General features: G+C 41.3%; 1 long non-coding RNA gene across 2 annotated transcripts in view; it reads left to right on the forward strand.

The window, feature by feature from the left end:
- The window catches only part of LOC147034849 (uncharacterized), a 109,647-nt gene extending 105,099 nt beyond the window's left edge, over positions 1-4,548 (forward strand). For both annotated transcript variants that reach the window (XR_015060552.1, XR_015060551.1), the window contains one exon: positions 4,219-4,548. This is a non-coding gene — a long non-coding RNA (uncharacterized LOC147034849). The remainder of the gene's footprint in view (positions 1-4,218) is intronic.
- The last annotated feature ends 4,774 nt before the right edge of the window (positions 4,549-9,322 follow it).

Here is a 9,322-nt window from a genome sequence, read left to right on the forward strand (position 1 = left end):
ATGGGTTCAAAATCACTGTCACCACGCCAGTGAGCTAGATTGTACTTCTTAGTATTATTGGACTATCAAACCAAACATAAGATGTTGTTTCTGAGAGCTAATTGAGGTTTATTTTATGCTCATATATTCATATCATATCAGCCCAAACACGCAACTTAAGGGGGAGAGGAAAGCGGAAACTGTGCAAGCCAAGGACATTCTCAGGTGATGTCATGTCCTTAATCATACAATAACAACATCCACATTGGCATGGGCCATGCATTGTCACTTCAACATGACGTCACTGCTTTGGTGCGTTTTGTGGCGTATTAAATCTGATTAAAGAAAAATTGTTATGAAACGGGTGCAATACCCAAGAGAGAATGTTGCTTCCTTCAGTTGGAATCATTGTCTTTGCTTCAGCCATAATTGTTCTCGGCACGGTGACATTTATCAGCATTTTGAGGATGAACAAATCAGATATTTTGCCATCTCACGATCTGGTACTTCAACAATGTATTTTGGCAAATTTTTCTTTCTTGTTAGTTCTAAAATGTTCGAGAATAAAAGTTATGTCTTTTAAATGCTTCGGACTTCACTCTATAATAGTTCTTAAGTGTATCATTTTGCACACATTTGAATGGGCAGCCATTGTTTTTCCCATGCCAGCTCTATATATGAAGTACAATCAAACTCCATAATATTGTTACGGATTTCAGAATCCGGTCTGATGAATGCATCCACACATCCAGGTCCTCAGACAGTTATTTCCTTAAATGCATGTTCAGATTAGCCCCATCCCCATGTCTAGTGGGATCTTAAATGTGACGCGTTGAGAAGGGTAAAGGATAGATCCCCTCTCTTACAGGAAGCTTTTTTCTTTATTTACGACAGACATGTTCACACACATTTCTTTCACGAGCTCTGAAGCCCACCCTCATTTTTCCTCAGCAACATTCTTTCACGACCTCCAACACCCGCCTTTTTTGAGAGCGCACGGGTCGTCATGGTAACCGTGCCCCAGTGGGGTGGGGTGAGGTTAGGGCGGACGGCACCCTGCGGAGACGGCCCGGGGATATAAAAACGAGCGAGGGAGAAAAAGTGTGACGAGAAAAAGTTTTAGGAGAAAAAGTCGAGAGAGAGAAAGGAGGAGAAAAAGTCGAGAGAGAAAAAGTCCGAGGACAAAAAGTGAGGAGAGAAAGGAGGGGAAAAAAGTGTCTGATGAGAAAAGCATGAGAGGAAAAGCGAAAGGAGAGAGGAAAAAGCAAAGGGCGAAAGAAGCGACCAAGAAGCGGGTGTCTGACCACCGCCGACGAGACAATTTGCCCTTCCCAGTGCTATGGCAAGCGGGCGTGTGGTGCACATGTGGGTGTGAACAGCGCCGCCAACAAGTGAGGCATGGGTCGACCACCAAAATCACCAGGGTCTAAACACGCGATGGATGATCTCGGTGCCCTCCAGACATCGACTGGCGTTCAAGGCTGCCCTGCGAGAGGGTGCACGGCAAAGCTGGATGCTGGCGATGGACGTGACACGCACGCACACATTTTCAGGATGTTTTCCCTTCATGGACGACTTTCTGGTGAGCGAGACGATTCTCCCCCTCCCCTCCCCCTGAATGATCCGTTGGGTACCCTTGTCTGTGTTTAGTTGTAAGTAAGTCGACCCCTGATAAGCATCTGCTCTTTGTCTCTTTCCTGGCATTTTCATTGATTTTGCTTTGAAATTCATGATTTATTTACCTCAGCAAATTGAGTTATTTTTATTTATTTATTTTATTATTAATAAATTATTTGTCGATTTCCAATCTGTCCATATTTGTCCTTTCCTTCCAATGGTCTAGCATTGTCCGGGCCGAGATAGACTGGGAGGTAATTAACACAGATTTGACCAAAAAAATCGTTGGCACGCACCAGCGTTAAAACGCTCGGCCGCCCTAATTAAAATCTAATCAAATAACATTGGTGCTTTGCCGAGGGCGCGCTCCCCGCTCAGGTAACCACGTGACCTCATGTTAAATGGAATAATGAGATGGCGGACACTGGAACACGTGGTTGACTGGGTGGCGTTCGTAGTTTTAAAACAACCCACCGTAGCACAACGTTAATTGTGAGCGGTGGCCCCAGGTCCGGCTCTACGGAAGACAACCGGGTATTAATCCCTCTGAGTGACAAGCTGGTGTCTCAGTACCCATGGTTGCAACAACATATTCATCCTTAACTTCAAAACCATGTTTTTATTACCACCAGTAACTTACACTATTCAGAATACGTAGTATGTTTTACATTTAATATTGAACAACGTTAAACTACTGCTTTTGTATTTTTGTCCAGAAATGTCTCAGGTGCACAGCAATGATGTCAATAACAAGAAATGTTATGATTATTGGATTTCTCTTTTGGCTTATGAATGCTTACACATTGCCTGCTGTTTGGTTTGGACGATTGTGGGACCCCACCACGTAATTTCAAACACCCAGAGCCATTCCGGTGTCATTGTGTTGGAATGTGGTGGAGCATCTCCAATCTGGTCTACTACTGCCTTAACATGCCTCATACTTCAGGCCTGCGTTTGCCTTGTTGTAGCGACAAAGGCCCATAAGCTGCCTTCAGTTGCCAAAGATGCCAAGTTCATCTCCTTCAGCATGCTCTGCTGCTTTCTTGTGTGCCTGGCATTCCTGCCTGCTTATAGTAGCACACAGGGCATGCTCAATGTTGCTTCAGAGATATTTGCTATAAGTGCTTTTTCTTATGATTTGTTGATTTGCATATTTGCACCAAAATGTTACATTTTATTTAAAAAAACAAAAAATATTAGAGCCAAGCAAGTAAAGCATTGTCATGGCAGCTTGTAAGCTTTCATATAAATAAATAATCCTTCACACTGAAGGACAAATATTTCTGCATTTTATCTGATTCCCAATTGAAGGAGTCATGTGTGCATGCCTTTGACAGAATTGATGGTGAGGTTCCATCTTTCGAGGAGGGAACTCGAAACTTACTCAATGACCCAAGCCCAGTGTTGCAAAAATTGTTGTTCACCAGGTTGTTTGTATGTCACATGTATTATGCTCCACATTCTAGCATGTATTTTATAAGTAAGAAAATTAAATCTTAAATTACAGGAGGATAACTCCCACAATCATTCAATGTGATATCTTGCAACAAAGAAAATGAAGCAAAAGAGAAAGAAATGCCAGATTAGGGAGAGCTTATTGATCCACAATGCCCGTTGTTGTAGCTTGTGTTAAACACTGAGTTGTAGTGCAAGATTCCACCCTGATATGATCGCAAACAAGGCAGATATATCATCATTGCTGAAATGAATGTGGACATCGATCTTTTGAAAAAAATTGGCAAAGAATTATCATTTATTTGCTGAGTTTTTACTGGGGTATTTGTAAAGGAAAGTGTGCTCGTTGTATTGCACTGTTTTGGGGAACTGCAAATCAGTTGACCTTTTGCCTTAATCCGAGTTGAAGAAATGTAAGTAAAACCACTAAAGCAGATATGAGAACTGTGGACCGAACATCACATGTCAGAGGAGAGAAGTAATCTAAAGGTCGAAATCACTTCTCCCCTTCTGATCAGTGTTGCTGACGTGGCACAACGCTATTAAACCCTCATTTGTCCTTGCAGATCTTTGTGTGTGTGAAGTGGTATCCACCAGGTGATGCCACACTAATATCTGAGTTAAATTTGAACAAGTTTTTCCTGATGGCCTTCATAGATTATTTTGCAAAGTGTAATGCCAAAATTGAGATCAATTTATCTTATAAAAAAAATGAATAAATTCAATAGATGTCTAATTGTAATTTTACTGTATCTATATCATCAAAACACAACAAAGATTAATTGTTGAAGGCACCATAAAGCATACAATTTAGATACACAGAACTTGTTTGCACCTCGATGGTAATTAAATTTGATATGATTTCAATGCTCTGATGACTAAAGAAAAAATGAAATTGCATTTTGTTTCATGAGCGACTGGGGGTTTTGAATCAATTTGGTTGTTTTATTACCAAATTTTTTATTATCTGAGTAATGAAATAGTTACCATATGTTAGATTGTTAATAAAACACCATCATAAGGATTATAAGAGCAGATGCATAAAGTAAATGGAAGGAAAAAATGCTGCCACACGTTTTACAAGTGTTTCTGGAACAAACGATGTTCCGAAAATTGATCTTTGTGTTGCTCCTCATAGTAATGCTGCACGTTAAATGTTATTGTCAGGATTGTGAAGTCAGTGAACAAGACGCAATTGAGGGGGTAAAGCGAAATGGAGACTTTGTTGTTGGTGGAATGATTCCTTTACATTATGGAGTGAAGCTGGAACGACTGTCCCTACAAAGGGAGCCTCAATTTCCTACATGCTCAGAGTAAGTGCTGTGACCTCATAATCCATTATATTATTCAAAATGTGTATATCGATGTCACAAGCTTTAGGCATTTGGAATGCTCCACATTCAAGAACAGAGTCACATTAAATCAAAGAGTCTTGCAAAGATCTACCCTGCCAAATTTGCAACAACCAGGAGGAAGCCGACTTGTCTCAGGCGACATTTCATCAACTACGCAATGGACTTCTACAGGCATATATAGTCCAGATGCAAGAACGGGCCTGGTTTTATTACCGAACAGCCATTTCTATTCACATTCTGGTGTGATGTGAAAATCACGGTCATTTTTACTGACCTTTCACAGAAGGAAAATTAGCATCATTGACGATTCTCCGAGTTGTTTTTAATTTGGTGTGACCTGGTATTGTATGTGTGTTACTGAATATTTGTGTGTGCATCATTTAATTTGTTGCACCAATGAACAAAATTGAATTTGTTGTTTGTTGCCGTCGATTTGTTGGGCACAACATCAGCTACCTGCACTTCTGGGTGTAATGCGGTGACGTGTTGGTTGCATATTTAGTGAAATCACCGGTGCAAATTGAATGCAGGCAGACGTGACATTATTGGACAGTGAGCGTTATTTACTCCCTACCATGTCTCACTGTGCTTTGTACAATCTGTTTTTTTTTGGACATGTGTATTTGTGGGGTGTGCTCTTTAGGTACATCCAGGGTCTCCATAGGTAAAGCAATCTCCTATACTTTGGTATGCCACATCTACAGGACCAATCTCATTAAGTTTGGTGCGGTACCATGACATAAATTTGACCAGGTCATATTTGTGGCCTGATTGCATGCAATTGCATACAAGAGCTTTGTCCACTGTGCCATCTTGACAGGCTCTCTCACGATCATCCAACCTTTGCTTTAAATATCTTCCACGTTCACTTATGTTAAATATATCAGATTCCTTCCATGTGAAACGAAACAAGAAACCCATGTGACACCATTGGGAATTCTGCATTTTTGCTGAGGCTCAGAAAAAGGAAGAACGTCACAGACTCCGATGCCTCATTGAGGCTGAAGTCGAATGATGAGAAAAATTGCAGGATTTCAAAACTAATCATATCTATGTCTGATTTGTTCGCACACCCATATGAGTGATAGCTGTGACTGCAGATTCACACTTTTGAATCGCTTGTTGAGCCAAGTGGAGTGTGAGGAGAGATTTTGTCTTGGTACTGTTTCAAAATTTGGTAAAATCTCTGATGCATGTGTTGTTGTTTATTTTATATTCTGGCATACATACTGATGTTCCTCCAGTGTGCCGTTGTCTTGTGCTCTATTTGAGAGATTTCACATTATAGATATAACAAACTACATATAAATTAGGGGACCATAAACTTTTGCTGTTAAGAGCTTGCAGAAAATTGATATATCATCCACAACCTGGGGTCTCTGGTGGGGTCTCCAAGCAGCCATCAAACTTATAGACTGGTCTCCTATCGCTACTTTCTCCAACATCAACTCATCCTGGGAATTCTTTCAAAGAAACTTGCTATCCCTCATGCACAGATTTATCCCCTCTCATCTTCAGTTGTCTTACCCTTCCTCCCGCCCTTGGTTCACTGAAGCTTGTGGTGAGGCAGTTGTCCTGAAACAATGGAAAGCAAACCCAACTGAGGGCAATCTCAGTTCCTTCCATAAAGCTCGGAACAAGTGTGTATCTACCCTCAGGAGAGCCAGAAAACAACATCTTTCTCATCTCAAGTCTGAACTCTCAAACCTCTCTCCCTGCTCAAAATCCTGGTGGTGTCCATGTAAAAAAAATCCAGAATCAAATCTGTTTCTGGTGTATGTTCCCCCTCCATCCCTCCCTTACCTCAAATGGCCACATTGCTGATACCGCACGTGAAAAAGCTGAATGCCTAAACTCGGTGTTTGCAGCTAAATCTTGTGTCCAAAACCCATCACTTTCTCTACCCACCTTACCCAGTCGCACTCAACTGTCCCTGGACTCTGTGTCCTTTTCTCCTGACAAGGTGGAGAGCTTGCTGTCAAACTTCGACTCAGATTCTGCAACTGGTCCAGACGGCATCATTCCACGTGTCCTCAAAGCCTGCTCCTCAGCTCTTGCTCACCCTCTCTCTGTTCTATTCACCCTCTCATTTGCTCAAGGTCATCTGCCATCTGCTTGGAAATCTGCAAACATCACTGCCCTGCATAAAAAAGGTGCAAAAACAGATCCCTGCAACTACAGACCAATCAGTCTTCTCCCAATCATCAACAAGGTTATGGAATCCATCATCACTTCAGACATGAAATCCTTCCTCTTCACCAATGGCTTGATTTCCGATCATCAATTTGGTTTCAGACCAGGTCACTCGACCCTAGATATGCTGCTTCTGCTCTCAATCACCGCAGGTTGGTCGGTGGTCTTTTTGTCTTCTACTGTCTCCTCTCCATCATTGCCCCCCTGCTCTCTCTGCGATTTGTCCCCACCACATTTCCGCAGGGCGCTCAAGGTCCGCCAACAACCCCCTTCTGGTAAAACTACCAAAATCAACAATTACGGCTCACTTTCACTCTTTCATTCCCCTTTTCCCCCGCCTTTGGAATAAACTCCCTCACTCTATTCTTTCCCATTCTTCCCTCCAGGCCTTCAAAACAGCTGTTCACCACCACCTCTTATCATCCCCCATCCAAATCCTCGATCTTTTCTACCCCTGATAATCCACCAAAGCCCACTTCCTTCAATTCCCCTGCTTTCCTTCCTGAAAGTCCCTGTAATGTCCATCTTCTATTCCCCATGTTCCCCGTCCCAACCCTCTCCCTTCCACAGATCTCCTAATGTCTCTATTCCCACTGTTTTGTCCCTCCCGCTACCTCCCCTCTTGTCTCATGCGCCCTTGCTGTGCGTTGTGTGTTAGCTCTCACACGAGCCTCGACAAGGTATACAAAAAAAAACTATCAATAGCATGCAGAAAATGGAAAAAATAATTTCCTACTCTCCTTTAAGTCACAACCATTTCATGGACAACAGCCATGAAGGAGTATGGATATATCATCCATTATCAAAAGTGGTTGGTCAGTGGAGACTGCACTCTCTGTGTACTCATCTGCTACTTGTGCCTCAAGCAGATGACTAAGTTGTGCTTTATCATTGCATGAAGTATCCCATCAGCTGACATCATTATCTGATTAATTGGAGAGACGTTGTTCCCCTAAAAACTTTTTCAAGTCCTGTCTCTGGAACATCGAGTTATCATCAACAAACATGTCATAAATGATTTTGATGCCTTGGTCACTCCAGCAAAGGACTTTCAACTTTGTCATTTTATCCCATAGGTTTTGTTCACCATATGTGGTCTCTGTTCCACCAAATCTTATATGCTGTTTCAGCTCGTTTTTCCATGGTGAGTAGACTGTCTTACACATCGTTTGGTATGATGACATCCTTTATGAGATGTACAGACGTCATCTTTGTGCCATAATGCTGATGCTGATGCCAAAAATCAGACAAAAACAACATTTCTTCAAAAGACCCACTGAAAGCCATGTTTTGGTAATTATTTAATTATGCCTCTTCTGTAAACCTTTACAATAGCACTGCATAATTAATATATATATATATATATATATATATATATATATATATATATATATATATATATATATATACATACATACATACATACATACATACATGTGTATAAAATTAGGAAATTCTCCTGACTTGGACCAACGTTGTGATGACGACCTCATCACAACGGCATCATGCCTGCCAACCACGAAGGGCATCCAGCAGTACATGGGTGAGGCAAAGCCAAAAGCTGTCACCAAGCAGATGAAAAGTTAAGCTACTGAACTGGTTTCACCCTTCTACAAGCTCATCAGGGAAAAATATCACTGTTCCATCCACTTCGTGATTTTTGAAGCCCTTTATTCTTACTTAGATACTGGCACTTGATGCATTACTGACTGTGACTGGTGAGGCCAGATTGTATTTTGCTCCAAGTGCCATCTGCCACATGGACACGTTGTGGTGCATTCACCAATCACAACCAGGAAGCACCACTGATGTGGTGCTTCACCAGTCAAATATATATATATATATATATATATATATATATATATATATATATATATATATATGTCTATGTGTCTGTGTCTGTGTCTATGTGTCTGTGTCTATGTGTCTGTGTCTCTATGTGTCTGTGTGTCTATGTGTCTGTGTGTCTATGTGTCTGTGTGTCTATGTGTCTGTGTGTCTATGTGTCTGTGTGTCTATGTGTCTGTGTGTCTATGTGTCTGTGTGTCTATGTGTCTGTGTGTCTATGTGTCTGTGTGTCTATGTGTCTATATATATATATACACACACACAGTGCCGATAGAAAGTCAACATCCCCTTTCAAAATTTTCACCTTTTATTGCCTTATAGCCTGGAATTAAAATGCATTAAATCACTTTTTCCAAGTTTATTTACATATCTTAACCCACAAATTCCAAGTGAAATCAAATTCTAAAAATTTCAGAAAATTCATTAAAAATACAAAACTCCAATATCTTGGTTGGATAAGTGTCCACCCTGCTGAGTTAATACTTGGTGAAAGCACCTTTGACAGCAATTCCAGCTGTGATTCTGTTGGGATCGTTCACATCTGATGGGATGTGAGTTAGAGTTATCCCATAGGTTTTGTTCACCATATGTTGTGTCTGTTCCACGAAATCTTATATGCTGTTTCAGCTCGTTTTCCATGGTGAGTAGACTGTCTTGCACATTGTTTGGTATGATGACATCCTTTATGAGATCGGCTGTCACCGTGAAAGTGAGAGAGGCAAGATTGAGATGGTTTGGACATGTGCACAGGAGGGAAGCCAGCACAGACGCTCAGCCAGCAGAGACACCCTGAGAAAATCTGGAGATTTCTAAGGTAAGCAAGCAATTTGGATGAGCCATTTGAAGTACTGCAGGTTTGTGAAATTTGTGGAAAT

The sequence above is a fragment of the Eptatretus burgeri genome, chromosome 1 (assembly GCF_056783735.1).
Source record: "Eptatretus burgeri isolate ZD-2024b chromosome 1, Ebu_testis_v1, whole genome shotgun sequence".
Lineage (NCBI taxonomy): Eukaryota > Metazoa > Chordata > Myxini > Myxiniformes > Myxinidae > Eptatretus > Eptatretus burgeri.